Source organism: Pleurodeles waltl, chromosome 4_2, assembly GCF_031143425.1.
Source record: "Pleurodeles waltl isolate 20211129_DDA chromosome 4_2, aPleWal1.hap1.20221129, whole genome shotgun sequence".
Lineage (NCBI taxonomy): Eukaryota > Metazoa > Chordata > Amphibia > Caudata > Salamandridae > Pleurodeles > Pleurodeles waltl.
In genome coordinates this window covers 10,568,774-10,586,361 of record NC_090443.1, presented here as the reverse complement: position 1 = coordinate 10,586,361, position 17,588 = coordinate 10,568,774, and positions in this window count along the sequence as shown.

Sequence of the window (17,588 nt, the reverse complement as noted above, 5' to 3'; positions counted from 1 at the left end):
TTTAATACACACAGTTCCAGGAAGGATGAAGACTGTAGTTATGAAGACATTGGTGAAGAGAAAAAAGGACATAGAATGGGCAAACAGCACACAGACTGTACAACAATTCAGCCATTGTCTCTTGAACTATCCATTGCAGTGCAACTTTTCCAGAATGGATAGTGCCAGGAGGACCCTTTTTCCTTATGCATCCCTCACGCCATCCCCAAGAGCATCTGAGAGATTATTGGCAAAAGCATACATTTAATGACAACTTGCCCCCTGCCTCACAAAGGGGTGTGAAATACTTATAGTTTGATAACAACACATAACACCAGGGCACCACATAGTGCTCCATCTCTGCCAGGGTACCTCTCACCAGGCGAAAGCTCCCTTAACTTGCCAACTCTAGGCAACTCAGGGTAAGACAGAAAGGTCCAGGACCATTAGCTGCTCAGACCCTCCTCCTGCCAGCCCATGCCATTACAAATCAATATTCTGCAAAGAGGCCAATCCAGGAAATCAGTCCAATTTTGTTAGGTAGCTAGCCCCCTTTCTCTGCTACTAGAAAGTGTGTCTTCCACCAGGTGTGGTTGGGTGGGTGTCTGATCCGGGGTGCAGGTGCGCAGACAAGGAAGAAGAGGCCAATCCCTTACCCTGCTATGCTTTACATGCCTCCGGCCCAGGTGCTCTTTGTTGAGGTCATGACCTTTGCAGGAGTGACACAGTCAATGGATGCTTAACCATGGCTCCTGACTGAGGCACTACTAAAGACGTCCCTTCTGCTATGTGGAAGATGCATCTGACCATATGATGCAGGCAGTCAGGGCTTTACCAGTGGTCACTGACGAGTGCTCTCAACTTTGAGATGGGCTGCCTTTCTGGAATATCCTGCCACCTTTCTGGTCATAGTGTCTGCCACAGTGTCTGGGTTTCCACATAATTCCACCTTTCTGGAATTCCATAGTGAATTCTAGCAAGGCAGTGAGAGTAAACACCCTCCCTACATCCTTCCAATGGCACAAGAATTGGCCTTTGAAGTGGTCGAACATCACGAGGAGTATGTGTAAACCTTTCCTTCCTTTGGGGGTAAACCTGCCCACCTAGCTGGCATGCGTTCTTTTCTAGCTTGGGGCATCCTTGCCTTCCTTGCGAGCTTCAAAGGCAAACTGGTCTCCATCAGCAGAGCCCCGCAATACCCTGGCCCTTTGATCTCCCCTGGGGGGACAGTGCAGGTAATTACACAAGGTTAGATTGATTTTTGCTTTTGTCCAGGCTGAGATTAAGCCCAGAATCAAGGCTACATCTCTTTCTGGTGCTATGAAGTACTTGTATCCTAAGTGAGGTCTTGTTTCTCCGCCTGCCTTCCGGATTCTTTTTACAGGGTGGGCAGCTGCGTTTAAGTAACAGTTTTTTCATGAAACCTCACTCAGCTGCACACAGAGAGGGAGCTGTGTTATTCACTTAAAAATGTTCTAAGAGAAAGAAACATGGCATATATTTGCCTCACTTAGATGATCAGTAATTTGCACTTGAACAATACTTTGCCTCCAGACGCACACCATCCTGCTTGATATTTTCCTCGTCCAGCCTTATCTAGTTGTACATGCAACTCCACTCATCTCCACTCATTTTTTTCCCCACAGGGAACTTGCAAAAAACCCACTTCTGCATATGTGAAAGGTTTTGAGTTAGCCTATGTGTGACATTTCCATATGTCCAGTGTACGTATGTGTGATCATTCGGTGCCTTTAGTGCCATGTGAGTAACAACTTAATCACGAGTAGAGAAAAGCAGTTATGATCATATAATTGCAAAGAGTGCCGGTGTTCTGACGCTTGACGCTCCCCCGTCCGAATCTGCACCCCCTACGTCAGAGGGTGCTTGTTCAGTCAGCTCCTTCCTGAATGTTTCAGCTCGTGTGCCCGTCTCCGCTCCCCCAGCGCGATGTTGCGCATGCGCGAGCGCTCACAGCAACACAGATTCAAACGAGGTGTTTAACCCCGTCGCTGCCAATGTTTAACCCCTTCGCTGCCAGGACTTTTCCTTCTCAGGCGCCAGGGATTTTTTTGTCTATTTGGGGATCTTCGCTTTTAGGCCCTCATAACTTTTTGTCTATATAAGCTACACAAGCCAAATTTTAGTCCTTTTTTCCCCACATCCCAGGGATTCTACAGGTACCCAGACTTTGTCGGTTCCCCTGAAGGAGACAAAGAAATTTGCCAAAATGCAGCAAAAATTTCGTTTTTTCAAACAAGGGAAAAAAGGGCTGAAGATGAGGGCTCGTGTTTTTTCCTTGAAAATGGCATCAACAAAGGGTTTGCGGTGCTAAAATAACCATCTTCCCAGCTTTCAGGAACGGGCAGACTTGAATCAGAAAACGCAGTTTTTCAACCCAATTTTGGCATTTTACTGGGACATACCCCATTTTAATGTAGACAAAATTTATAATTCACCAAGGGGTCATTTGTGTAGATCCTACAGTGTTTTCCTACTGAAATAACAACATAAATAAAAAATAATAAAATTGATGTAAAAAAAAAAAACTGTTTTTCTCCATGTTTTACTCTGTAACTTTTTTCTGCGAAGTTAGATTTTTTAAAGCAATATACTGTTACGTCTGCTGGACTCTTCTGGTTGCGGGGATATATTGGGCTTGTCGGTTCATCAATAACCCTAGGTACCCAGAGCCAATAAATGAGCTGCACCTTGCAATGGGTTTTCATTCTATTCCGGTCGAACATCAATTAATTTGTTGAAATATAAAGATTGAAAGATAGGATTCAAGAAAACCTTTGTATTTCCAAAATGGCCACAAGATAAGGTGTTGAGAAGCAGTGGTTATTTGCACATCTCTGAATTCCGGGGTCCCATACTAGCATGTGAATTACAGGTCATTTCTCAAATAGATGTCTTTTTTACACACTGTCTTACATTTGGAAAGAAAAAATGTTGAATAAGACAAAGGCCAATAACACTTGTTCTTCTATTCTGTTTTCCCACAAGTCTCCTGATAAAAATGGTACCTCACTTGCGTGGGTAGGCCAAGTGCCTGCGACAGGAAACGTAACATGGACACATCACATTTTTACATTGAAATTTGACGTGTTTTTTGCAAAGTGCCTACTTGTGGATTTGGGCCCCTAGCTCATTCAGCACCTAAGAAAACCTAGCAAACCAGGACATTTCTTAAAACTAGACACCTATGGGATTACAGAATGGGTTGGCTTGTGGGGCACTCACCAAGTTCCTTTACCCAGAATCCTTTGCAAACCTCACAATTTGTCCCAAAAAAAACATTTTCCTCTCATTTCAGTGACAGAAAGTTCTGTAATCTGAGAGGAGACACAAATTTCCTTGCACCCAGCGTTCCCCCCAGTGTCCTGATAAAAATGGTACTTCACTTGTGTGAGTAGGCCTAGCACCTGCAACAGGAAATGCCCCAAAACACAACGTGGACACTTCACATTTTCCTAAAGCAAACAGAGCTGTTTTTAGCAAAGTGCCTGGCTGTGGATTTTGTCTTCAAGCTCAGCCGGCACCTAGGGAAACCTACCAAACCTGTGCATTTCCCCCAAGTCTCCCGATAAAAATGGTACCTCACTTGTGTGGGTACTCCTAGGTCTTGCGACAGAAAAAGCCCCAAAACACTATCTGGACACATCAAAATTATTAAATACAAAACTACCTGTTTTGGTGGGGAGGGGGGCACCTGCGTTTTTGTTCCTGGATTCAGCAGCCATCTAGGAAAACCTACCAAACCCAGACATTTCTGAAAAATAGACACTAGAGGGAGTGCAGGGTGGTTTGACTTGCGTGGATCCTCCAATGTTTTCTTATCCAGAATCCTCAGCAAACCTCACATTTAGCTAAAAAATCTAAATTTTCCAACATTTCTGTTTGGGATCACCCCACCGGGACAAATTTCCTACCACCCAATGTTCCCCTCAGTCTCTCGTTAAAAATGATACCTCACTTGTGTAGGTGGGCCAAGTGCCTGTGATAGGGAAGAGCCAAAAACATGTGGAAATCGAGGGGGAAACAAAGCGGGTCCAAAAAGGCAGATTGAAATAAAAAAAATGTTGTCTGACAAATGCAGCATAATCTTTCTCGGTATAGATGAGACAATGTTGAGAGGTAGGAGGTTTGTGTATTCCTGCAGATTCCGGAAGGTTCCATCACAAAAATGTAGTAGAAATGTGTGATTCCCAGCAAAGTTGAAGGTTTGCAAGGCATTGTGGGAAAGAAAATGGTGTGGGGTGTATGTGAAGCACACTATCCTGGAATCAACTAGATGTTAAGTTTTCAGATGTGTCTAGGTGTTGTGGATGTTTCTAAATGGCAGCGTCCCAAAGTCCAAAAAGCGCAGCCCTCAACATTCCAAGTGGCACACTTTTGAGAGTTACCAAGCTCTCATGGCCCAAACGTAAAACCAAGACCCAAAATAATTGGGGGGGGGCAGGAATAGCCTAAAAGTAATTAGGCCCCACCGGGAGTGACCCTTGACTAAGGGGTGGCTCCCCACATATAAAAAATAAAAAAGAAACAAAAAAATAAGTTATCCCTGGTCTCTAGGGGTTTTCTGCCCACCCTGGGGGCAGATCGTCCTAATTATATTAGGCCGATCTGCCACCGTGGGGGCAGAAATGGCCTACAAATGTTTTGCCCCTCCTTGAGAGCGGCTCTTGCCCAAGGGGCCACTCCCCTTCTGAGTAACTATAAAAACAATAAAAATTCCCTGGTGTCTAGTGGTTTCTGCCTCCATGTGGGCAGTAATGGCCTAAAAATAATTTGCCCCCCCCAGGGGGTGACCCTTGCCTAAGGAGTCACTCCCCACATATAAAAAAAAATATACATATATATCCCTGGTGTCTAGGGGCTCATATTAGGCCGATCTGCCCCCTGGGTTGGTGGGACTGGGCAGAAATGGCCTAAAAATATTACGGGCCCCTAGGGAGCGTTCCTTGCCCAAGGGGCCGCTCCCCTTATGTGTCAGCATGCTAAAAAAATAAAATTCCCTGGTGTCTAGTGGTTTCTGCCCCCAGGTGGGGCAGAATTGGCCTAAAAATAATTTGGCTCCCGGGGAGTGACCTTTGCCTAAGGGGTTGCTCCCCACACATAAAAAAAAAAAATAAACAACATTTTTTTTATCCCTGGTGTCTAGGGGTTTTCTGCCCCCGGGGGCAGATCGGCCTAATTATATTAGATCTGTCTGCCACCAGGGGCGGCAGAAATGGCCTAAAAATAATATGGACCCCTAGGGAGCAATCCTTTCCCAAGGGGCTGCTCCCCTTATTGACAGTACCTAAAATAAAAATTCCCTGGTGTCTAGTGGTTATTTCGGCTGCCCAATCGCATTGCGATCAAACAGCAGAAATGCTGTGAGAGACAAGAAAGGTAAGGTCTTTCCTTTCCTTTCTTGTCCCTCCCGCCCCACCTCCCGGTCGGAAGAGAAATGCAAAAGCATTTCTCTTCCGGTGTTCTAGCTGTCTGCGCATTCCCGTCTGTCTGCGCATCCCCGTCTGTCTTCGCTCCCCCTGATGTCAGAGGGTGCTCAGGAATACCGCTGCTGCCTGTATGTTTGAGTTTGTACGTCTGTCGGTGCCTCCCCAAACGTGATGTTATACAGGCATATCGCTGGATGAAATACTTATCCTTGCAAGGTCACACAATCTGTCCAATAGTCGCAGAGGACATGGATGCTGCCCTAGCGCGATCTGCTCCGGCACCAGGCCAGGCCAAATTGGGCCCAGTAAAGGAAGAACGGGTTGACGCCGTCCAAGGATGCTACAATCAGCCGCATGTGGCTCGACCACCGAGACTGGAGAAAAAGAGGTACGGTAGCTGTGGTCTAGAGCACAGGATACCAGGAATATGCCCTGCCAAGGGAAAGAACTTCTCCAAATGTGATAAGCCCAACGATTTTGCCAAAGTTTTCCGAGGGAGGTGGCCCAGATCCGTGACCATGTTGGCCCGGAAGGCGGCAATAAAGCAAGTTACGCCAGACGATGGCACTGGGATGGTGGCGGTTGACGCATACCCAGGCAACAAACCCTACGAGGATGATGAAGATAAGGAGATATTTGTTGTTTCGTTTGCTGACAGGTTGGACCAGAGGTGGAGACCACCACCCATGTGTACCATAACGGTAAATGGCACGACAGTGCTCATAGACACTGGGGCGTCAGTAAACGTTATGGATGTGGAACAATACAGCAAGATATCTCCCCCACCAGAGCTCACACCATGCTGGACCAAGATATATGCCCATAGGGGCGTGGACCCTTTACCCCGGCGAGGGGCGATAGAGGTTACTGTTGGTAGTGAGCGCCGTTCGACACATGCCAAATGCCATGTGTTGGAAGGCAAGAAAGGAACCCTTCTCCGATGCCACACGGTGGAAGACCTGGAGCTAGTGTTTTTCGCCTGGCAAGTCCACGACTCCCTGGCTGAGGCGGTGCTGGCCCATTTCCCGGAGTTGTTTCAGGGGCTAGGAAAACTGAAAGGAAAGTAGTTCCAGTTACATGTTGATCCTGCAGAACGACCCATTGCCCTAAAGCACCGGCGGGTGACTTTCCACTTACGAGCCCAGGTGGAGAGTGAACTACAGACAATTGAGGAGTGGGGGTCATAGAGAAGGTGACCGGCCCGACGCCCTGGGTGTCTCCACTCGTCATCGTCCCAAAGCCTAAGCAGCCTGACACCATTCGCCTGTGTGTGGGCATGCGCCTTCCCAACATTGCCATAAATTGAGAACGCCACATCACACCCACCATGGATGATATTGTTGTGGATCTTAACAGGGCCCAGTGGTTCTCTAAGTTGGACTTATACTCGGGATACCATCAGCGGGAGCTAACCCCAGAAAGCCGTAACGTCACCACATTCTCAAACCAGGTGGTGCTGCGACGTTACAAGTGCCTTAGCTTTGGGGGCTCTTCGGCCGTGCATATCTTCCACAATGCCATACGGGAGACACTGTCCGGTTTGACCGGTGCCATTAATCAACATCTTAATTTTCTCCAACACGTTAGAGGAACATCAAAAACAGCTGAGAGCCACTCTCCAGAGGTTAGCAGAAGCAGGACTAACGTTGCACCGGAAGAAATGCGCCTTGTACCACAACTCCATTGAATTTTTCTGGTTACATCTTTGCAAGGGAACTTCTGAAGGTTGACCCCAAGAAAGTAGAGGCCATCCAAGGAGCAGCCTTACCTCGCAACGCCACTGAAGTCAGGAGCTTCCTCGGTATGGCAACGTACTTTGGGAGGTTCATCCCCAATCTGGCCACACTTTCCGAACCTCTTCGACAGCTCACGAAGGCCAACACCCCGTGGGAGTGGGGCATAGAAGTGGACAAGGCGTTCCAAGCAGTCAAAAGTTCACTGTTGGACTCTGTGGTCATGGCATACTTCCACCCGCACAAGAAAACGGAAGTCATGGTGGACTACAGCCCCATTGGGCTCGGAGCCGTATTGCTGCAGGACAGAGCCAACAGCAGTGGACGCCAGTGGCCTATGCCAACATGGCCCTCTCGGCAACGGATGCCCGGTATGCGCAAATTGAGCTGGAAGCGCTGGCCATACGACGGGCCTGTCAGCATTTCAACTTGTATTTTTGAGGGCACAAATTTATGATGGTTACCAACCACAAACCACTGGTATCCCTCTTTGCGGGCACGGCCCGAATTGCCCCGCCAAGAATTGAAAGGTGGCCGGTGCTCCTCCAGCCCTACCGGTTTTACATTGTCTACTGGCCTGTAGTCAACAATCCTGCAGATTACTTATCACGCCAGGTAGAAGAAGAGGAGGAGGATGGACGGACAGAGAGTTTCGTAAACATGATTGTGAACCTAGCATGTCCCACAGCGCTGATGGTGACGGAGATCATTGATGCCTCAATCCGAGATGCAGTCATCGGCTGAGCCAATCGGTCATGGAAATGTTTCCTTGACAAGAAGTACGATTTTGACTCTGAGGAGCGCAAGACGATGCAGTGGATTTTGAATGTGAGGGCTGGAGCTCTCTGTGAGTCCAGAAGGTCTTCCTCTCCAGGGCCAGCGCTTAGTAATACCCCGCAGTCTACACCTTAGAGTTGTAGAATTAGCTTACCAGGGTCATCAGGGGAGAGCGAAGACTGTTTGCGTGAGAAGGTGTGGTTCCCCAGGATGAACGCCATGGTAGATGACCTGATACCAACAGGTGATCCCTGTGCGATCACTGCTCGAGATCCCGTCCTTGCTCCAGTGATGACCAAACCTCCCAGCACTCGACCATGGCCCCGGGTAAGCCTGGATTTTGGTAGTTTTCCTGATGGATGGCTGATGGCTGTCATGACTGACTTGTGCGCCCGGTTCCCGATGGTGGAACTGGTGACGTCCACGGCATTTGAGCATGTCCATCCTGTCTTGGAGAAGGTTTTCGCTCTCCTGTGTCTGCTGGAGGACATAACAATGAACAATGGTCCTCCATTTCACGGCCAGGAGTTTCAGGTTTTGTTCGCCATATCACACTGGTGAATTACCCCTCAATATCCCCAGGCAAACGGGGATGTTGAGCACTTCATGTGGACCTTGAACCCTGCTTTACGAACTGGAGTAAGTCAACAAGAGAACGCCAAGATATGCCTGCATGCGTTCCTGAGGGCATACCGGCAGACACCCCATAGCACGACGGGGTGTGCCCCGGCAGCGTTGATGTTTCTTTCGCCACCACAGGACTGCAGATACGCTGATGAGCAGTGGAAACCTACTGAATTGGATATACTCAAGACGCAGGAGAAGCGAAAACAGACCAATGTCTAGTCCAGCAAGAGGAGAAGGGCGAAACATTCTGACCTAAAAGTGGAGGAATCCGTCATTCTGAAGGATCGCCACCCAGGTTGGAAGTTCCGTACCCCTTTTGAACCTGACATCTAGATAGTCCAGAAGAACGCTGGGACCATCGCTGCTGCCACAAAAGTGGGGCGTCAGGTGACCCGGAATGTGTCTTGGTTCTTGAGGGTGGAGCCTCGGGATGGCGATTCAGGAGCTGACCCGCTGGAGGAGAGTGGAGAAGAGCTTGAAGGAGGCTACGTTTCACAGCCAAGTTCTCCAGATGAATGCTGACCAGGAAGTGACGGAGGTCCCAGCAGAGATCTCGAAGGGTTCTGTTCCCCATATCGGGGACCCGCACGAGGGCTGAAGCAGAGCGGGAGAAGTGAAAGGTACGACCTGCTGCCCAACCCTGAACCGAGCCAAAGTCTTAAGAGACTTCATGTGTTTAAAAGAAAAGTGACTGGTGTGCATGTACAGCCAATAACTCCTGCTGTTATCTTCTTTTCCTTTCTCTCTCTTTTCTTTTGTATCTCTGGTTGTTATTGTTATTCATATGCCTTGTTCGAGGGTGAATGTTTTTGTAGTAGTTCACTAAAACATGTGGGGGAAGTAGACAATCACCCGGGCTCTCCCCTACATTGTTGCCTGCTCTGTGACACCATACGTTGTCCGGGGCGGAGGTTATAAAATAAAGAGGTGCCCGGCCTGCGCGGTATTGGCACACTAGTTAACTGTACAGCTTGCTCCAACGAGGTTTTGTTCCCCCATTAGGCCGTACAGTCCATAGTCAGCGCGACGCACCCAGCCGTGCTACAGTAACTAGAACCTCCGCCCCGCCATGCAGTTATGTCATCGAACATTTTCCTACAAATGTTATGGCCACAAATCAATTTTGTTATAACAGATGTAATGAGTGCTGTAATATATGGGTTAATTATCAGCGCACGGCGAGTGCACAAGTTATATTTAACCTCTATCATATTATTTTACTTTTAGCCCTGCGGAAGTGGTGGTCTCCAGGGTGTGGGGGCTAGGCGCAGCCCTTGCATAGTTACTAAGCTTAGCCCTGGGGAGGTGGTGGTCTCTGGGGCTTCTAAAAGCACTAGTAGGGGGGATCCTGTGTGCCCCCATCCTATTTTTAAGCCATAATGCCCTGAGGACCTGGCCAACCCTGGGGAAAAATAACTGTGAAACTTGGGAGACCATTTTTTTAAACCTCTGCAAAATCTACAGATCCAGCCGCAGATTTTGAAGATATTTAAGAACAAAATACCTTTAAGCCCTGGTGGGGTCCCAGGGGGACCCCTGGACCAAAGCTAGTCTGTTAGACTATACATATCCCGTTACATTTTCTTTTTATGTTTTTATTGGGACTCTGGGAAGCTGAATTCCACAGGTGCCTGGAAGAATGTATGGGATTTAGGAGTGTACGTACGTCTGATGTCTTAGGGGTCACCTCCTCTCCATTCTTAGGTCTACACTACCCACAGTGCATTTACTGCCTCTGCAATATATACAGCATACCTTTTGGGGTTTGTAGCCTATTCATTGCTTGCTGTTGGACCGGACGCAAAAACGACAAGGTGATGGATGGAATGCTTGAATTAATCCCAGCCCATGGAAATTGCTCGGGCAGCATCCCATTACAACATTTCTTTTGCCCACCATGCCACCATATCACCCCAGTTTGGAACCTGCCATATGCAAAGCAGTTTTTACCCTACTGCTCAAGGAACAGTCCAGCCTGAAATGCCAGGCCAGATCCTCCCTGGACCATAAACAAGCATTCTGGGACCGTTTTTAGGGTATCACCACCTATGGGCCAGGCTAGCTTGAATTCAGTGGCACAGTGACCACAGGATAAACATCTGGGCATAAGCTTCCTACGTAGGGCAACACCACACCACTCCACTTTACACTACTCCTCCCTACAACACTCTACATCACTTCACTCTGCAACACTCTGCTCCACTCTATGCCCTTCTACTCCATGCAAGCCTCACTTCATACCGTTCTACTCCACTCCAAGACACTCCACTGTAAGACTTTCTATGACACGGCTCGCCACTCCACTCCACACCACTATACTCCATTCTACCCCACTCCACTCCAATTCAATACAACCCAATCTACCCCACTCCACTGCACTACAATCTATGCCACTCCACTCAAACCTTCCATTTCAATCTACCATACTCTAAATTACCCAATCTACTCTGCTCCAGTGTATCACACTCCATGTTAACCTACCCCCACTCTACTTCAGTCCAATCCACCCCACTGTACTCCACTACAGTTTAGCCCACTCCACTCTAATCCCCTTTACCACTCTGTATTTAACCCCAATCTACCCCACTTCACTCCAATCAATCCCACTAAAAATGTACCACACACCACTGCAATCTAACCCACTCCACCCCAATCTACGGCATTACAGTCTAGTGCAGTATACTCCACTACAATCTACTTCACCTCAATCTACTCCACTATACCCTATTCTTATCCACTCCAACCTACACTATTCCACTATAATCTAACCCACTTCAAACTACTCCACTCCAATCTACTCCAGTATACCCCAATCCACTATTCCCCAATTTACCCCATTCCAGTGTATCTCAGTCCACTCTACTGCAGCCTACCCGGATATACCTCAATCCTATCTACCGCAATCAACACAGACTTATTCCTTTGAGACGTGCATCAGCTGCAAGGTGCTTCATTTGCATCTATCTTTACTTATATAGCTGAGCTGTTGTCTTAATGTATCAATGCTCATGCTGTATGACAGTTTATTCACACCTCATGATAGTATATTTCATTAGTGTGTAGCTCACTCTTGCAGGGATGCATTTCTTGCACTTACCTTGTTGGAGACTCAATAGTAGCCAAGCCTGGTTTGTGTTTATGTAACTTTCTTGACATAGAGAGGTAGGCCTCTTTTTGCCCTTGGTTGTGTGACCTTAGCTGTTCTTGCTAGTCCAGTTGATGCCTTGTTATTTGTTGTTTAGCAGGGCTCCTTCTCTGCCCCACCATCTCCTAGCACCGTTTTTGGTCTGCAGTTGCTCTTTTCATTGCTCAGCTCGGCCCCTAGGCACTGTTACTCGATGCTTGTTGTCGGTTATGTCTTGGCTGGTGGGTCTGTGTGTTTCTTTTGTACTCTTTGCATTTTATTTTGCCCTTTTATTGTTGTCCTACTGCTACTGCATTGACTTAATAGTGTCTTATTCAAATTCCAACATGTAGTCCTCTTTTGTACTTGGTGTACTCCTCTGTGTCTATGGCTGGAATATTGCTATTCCTCTTTTTCTCATAAGTCCATGTATATCTGTGGGTTCCAGTATGGCTCCACTCCATTCAATGCAACTGCAAGCCACACAGTGCCACTTCACTATACTCAGTGCCTCACCACTTCACACCTCACACCACATAATGACTACACTCCATGCCACTATACTCCAAGCCACACAATGCCACCCTACACCACACAATTACACCGCTCTTAATACCACACCACACAATACCAACTCCACTCCACCAGCACTAAGCCACTCCACCCTACACCACTGATCTTCAAACTTTTTAACCCCAAGCCCACACAGACACATACACCCACACAGACACACACACCCACACCAACATTTTCACAAGTATTCTATTAAATGTGCAATGTTTAAACTTTTTTAAATATTGCAGATAACTTGTGTTACTGTTATAAAAAATGCAATCAAATACATGATGCCAACCATACTATTCTGGTCAGGCATGTACTGTTCATTTTCTTCAGCTTAAGACACAGCACGGTTCTCACCATAATGCTTCTCTTGGCCATAGCCTGGTGCCTCACCTCCCTGGGATCATTTGAGGCCCCCCCAGGGGAACCCACCTCCCAGTTTGAAGGCCCCCTGTTCTACACAATGGCACCGTACTTCACTCCTCTAAGTGCAACTCCACACTACTTAATGCCACTCCAGTACACTCCAAGCCACACAGTGCCACTCCATCCCACAATGTACCACACTACTCTAATCCACACAATGCTACTCTTTTACATGTTGCACAATGCTACTTCAAACCATGCCAGTCCACTAAATGACAATACACTACACTCCAGGCCACAAAATGACACTTCCCCCAAGGCACTCCACTTCAGTCAGTGCACTATACTTATTGCAACATAACATAAGTCCACTTAATAACATTTCACTCCTCTACACTCCACTCCACACAGTGCCATGCAACACAATGCCACTCCACTCCTTCTAAATCAATATAGTTTACATATGTGCAGGAGCAGTGCGTGGTGGGGGCGGCTGGTGCAGGGGTGAAGAAAAATTAATAATTGAAGAAAAAAAACTTACCTGAATGCGCTGCCGCCATCACCACCACCAAGCATCACCTCTTTCCTTGGCAACAGGCACAGGCTCCCAGCCTGCCCTGCGGCCAATTTAAATGTTACCATCATGACACAAGTGTTCAGATTTGGGGGAGTGCCAAGCCAGGGTGCTCCTAGGCAGACTGTGAGAGTCTGCCTGTTCTCTCCAACCCAGCACAGCATTGCTGGATTGGACAGAGCTTAGTGCGCATGTATGTTTGCCCAGCCTGAGACGGCCGGCTAACATACATGCGTACTGAGGGGGAGTACTGAGTATTCCCCCTCTGTGCTCGTCAGGGCCCGTGGCCCCACCCCTTCTACAATACAACAATAATAAACATAGTTCATTATTGCTGTATTGTAGAGGTTTGGCAGCTGCCGCTGCTGGCGGGGGCGATGCTCCTCCGACCTAACGGAGGTTCCACCCCTGCATATGTGAGATCTATTGATTTTGCAAATGCTTGTTTTGCAACATCTTTGGCGTTCCGTAATCTTTGTGTTCCCTGGAGGTATAATGAGGGCAGATCTTCCAGTCTTTCCCACGGGTGAGTGAGAAGGACCATTAGAGTCCAAGGGGCTGGAATTCTGGTCTGAGGCTGGCGGTCTCCAAACATATTTTACTTTCATATTTTTAGATACATCTTTGAGTGCAATGGATTTTTAACAACCCCTCATGCCCCCACCTCCAGAGATCATGACGGTTGGACTGTGGGTAATCCTCCAATATCATTGATAACTGTATTCGCAGCAACTGATGCTGTGACTGTTTGTTATGCGTCATATCATTTTAAATGTTTTTATTTGTTCTCTTTTTAAGTTAAATCAGAGTTTAACTTGTTGTGGAGCAAAATATACATGACAGATTAGAGGCTAACCGTAAACTTTCATACGTCAATACAGGTGTTGGAAATATGGCTGAAGGTGGTCTAGTCTTTTCAAGGGCAGAAACAGACACACTTGCCACGATTCTTAAGGAAGTTAATTATATATGAAGATCTCAACCTTTAACACTACTCTACTAGACATGGCACCCAATGTAAAATATTTCATATTAGAACAGATTTTTATTCATCAACATGTAGATAACACTAATAAAAGTATAGATGAAATATATCATGTCTATGGTCAACCGCCTGATTGGGGTACAGATATTGCCAGGTTACAGTAGAAGTTAACCAATTTGAAAGTCCGTGGAGATATACATATTATGTCCATCCCATATTAATAGGCCTCACTTTTTCGGGCAATCTGTAAAATATTTCCGACATGATGATGTCATGTCAGATGGCTATTTTGTTCTTCGGTGAGTCTGACTGCCAGGGTACATTACAGAGCCTTATTGTGTGAGCCCTCTGAAATTCTAAATCTGCAATACTCAAACGTCCTATTACCTAACATTACATGGACGCTCTGGCAGAAAAGGTCTAGGTTGAGTTTTTGATGCCCTGTTGCTAGAACATGGCAAAGAGAAATCAAGACCGCCCCCCTCCCCCCGGAAAGAATAACTCATGGAAGGATTATAAAAATTACCTTTTCATCAAGGTTCAGTTATGTCCATGGTATGCTGTGGCTTACAATTGCTAAATCTTTATTGACAAGTGTTGAAAGAATGATAAAACAATTCGTATTGGGGGTCAACTAAACCTAGGACCCGGAGGACTAAACTGTAGGCTCACACAGAGGCTGAAGGCCTGCGTCTCCTAAAATGTGTTTTTATTATAGGGCTAGTCATCTGTCACAGATTGTATCTGATAAGTGCAAAATGAGATTGCAGAATGAATCCTATGTGCAGACAACTGGAGTTTTTTATGTTGCTAAGAAACTCTGCACTGGACTTGTTTCACTCAACTAAGGGCCCGGTTTAATTAGTGGCCAACCCATCATTGAGTAAATTATGAGAACACGGAGTCTTGCGTATATGGAGGGGGGCTGGATCCATGCACACGCCCCTACATGGAATACTGCTCAATTTAACTATACCCAAGGACCTCCCTGATATGCAAGCCCTAGTAGATCCAATGGGCTCTTAACACAATAAGATATTGGGGTATTAACCTAACTCCCACACTGCCACCTTGGACGCAGGCCAGTTGGCCGCAACACTGGTTCCACATGGATCTGTCAGTGGACTGCTAGCCCCTCTTGGTTCTAGGCTGGCTACCCAAGCACGTTTCATTGTTCAGCACCTACATAGCTACCCCCCATTAGGACGGCACTTGACATATGAGACAGATTGGGAATCAGGTGAGGGCTTACTACCTTCCCCTCCTCCAACACTCCAATTGCACGCAACCCGGATTTCACTCTTGTGCTACTGCCTCCATTATTTACTAGCTTGGAGGCAGAGGAGTTTAGGAAATTAACAGACCTCTTTGCGGGAGCCTCCATTAAGTCATTTGAATAGTGTAAGGCTTATTACTCTCTCCCTGAAACAACAAGGCTACAGTACTGCCAGCTGCATCATTGGGCATTGCACCCCTCCAATTATTCTGGGGCTACCATATCCTATACTGACTTGAAAAATTAGTGAGCGCATATGACGGGTCTAAAGGACTACTCTCCAATACATACCGGACCATTCAACACTCTACACCTCTTCAAACCCACACATTTCAAACTTTCAGGCAGACTACCACTGCAGATGGCATTTTGTCTAAGCAATTGGAACCCTTTGGCGAGACATACCTAAAACTTAAGAAAGCTTATCCCACTGTAAAATAGCTTATATGATCATTTTTCAATGGTATTATACACTGGCTTACCTCTCCACCAAATACCCCTCCACATCTTTTTTTCTGCTGGTAAAGCAGACTAGTTGTGGGAGATTATTGACAAATCCGCTGTTGACCCCCAAGCAGGAATTGGAATGTTTGGGGATCAGAGTGTGCTGGTGTCATGCTAACTGACCAAGCAGGCCGCATCCCTTTTGCGACCCACCCGCCACCACAAAACTCTTGGCCACAGAAAGGCCTGATACCGGGGGAGTTCAGGGCATAGGCGACCTTAGATAGCATCTTACAATGAACTGCCGTAGCATAGGAGCTTGCACCACACATCAGTGAACAGACTTTGGTTGATACCAGTTACTGAGAATCCCGGCGACCCAGTGGGCGTGAACTTCGACCAACAACCCCACTGCGGGCTTCACGAAGGAGTGCAGACTGAAAGTGGGTGTGGGCTACCACCCATTTTTTCCCCAGGGCCTATAGTGACCACACTTGAGTATTTGCCAGTGCAGCACTGGGACTGCCTGTCCCCCTCTGCTACGTGGGGTAATTCGGGTCTTACAACATATATTACTGGGTGTAGAGTGCAGCAGGGGCTGACATTGCTGCTGGTCAAGTGGTGTGCACAGGCTCTCAGCTAGAACAGCAAAGCCATTCCGTTACAAAAATGCCAGTATTCCTCTTCCCGGATTATATCAGTGCAGTGCCGCAGGGCTCCCTTTTTGGGGGTGACGTGCAGATTGAGACAGGCTGACCTCCACTATTCCCTCCTTTTTCAAGTTAAACTGAAGGACATGGTTTGAATTAAAAGTTAATGCTTTACCAAGCCCATGGATGCCTGGGACTGGGTTGAGACATCCGCTTTCCCTTCACTGCCATGCCGACAACATGAGGCACAAACATCGCATCGCCAGAAGCACTGGGCACGCAAACATGGTGGTGCTGGATTCAAAGGGGCATCTACCCCAGAACAGGCAAAGGAGGGACAAACCCAGACTTGAGGTTGGAGGTTACATTGTGGGCAGACTGCATTCACCCCTTGTTTACTGTTCAGACGATGGCATAGCCGATGTCAAAGCATGGTCTCAGCAACCCTGCAGGAGCTGACAAGGGAAACAGCAGAGGAGCTTATATCACAACAAGAACCTCAGGTGAAGTAATCTGTATTCATCAGATTGTAGTAACAGGTCGTCCCAACTGACCCAGAGAGAGTAGAACTGCAGACTGCTTACACACTGTGGAAACTGAAGACAGCCTGGCTACCCCCCTTGCCTAGCAAACATGATGCATGCTGGTAACATGCAGGACCTTTTCAGCCATGGGCCTTTTTTTTTTTTTTTTTACTGTTTAGGTGATCATAATGTTTGAGGGCTGTCCACGGTAGGATTTTTTTTTTTTACAGTTTTGTATAACTGTGATGATGTGGCTTATGATCCGCTACAGAGCCCATACTCTCCCCACTTAGGATACTGACATGTCTAAACTTAGCATAATCTGGTAGAATGTCCATGGTATGGGCTCCACACGTAACAGACATGCGGTTCAGCAGTATCTTAGGTGATGGGGTGTTCAAATTGCACTGCTATAAGAGACTCATATCATGGGAGGGGAGGGTTCCCGTTTTAAAAAATGCTTTAAGGAAATGTTTTGTACCACATAGTCTGGCTTTGCTTGCAGAGCCATAATCTTGCTT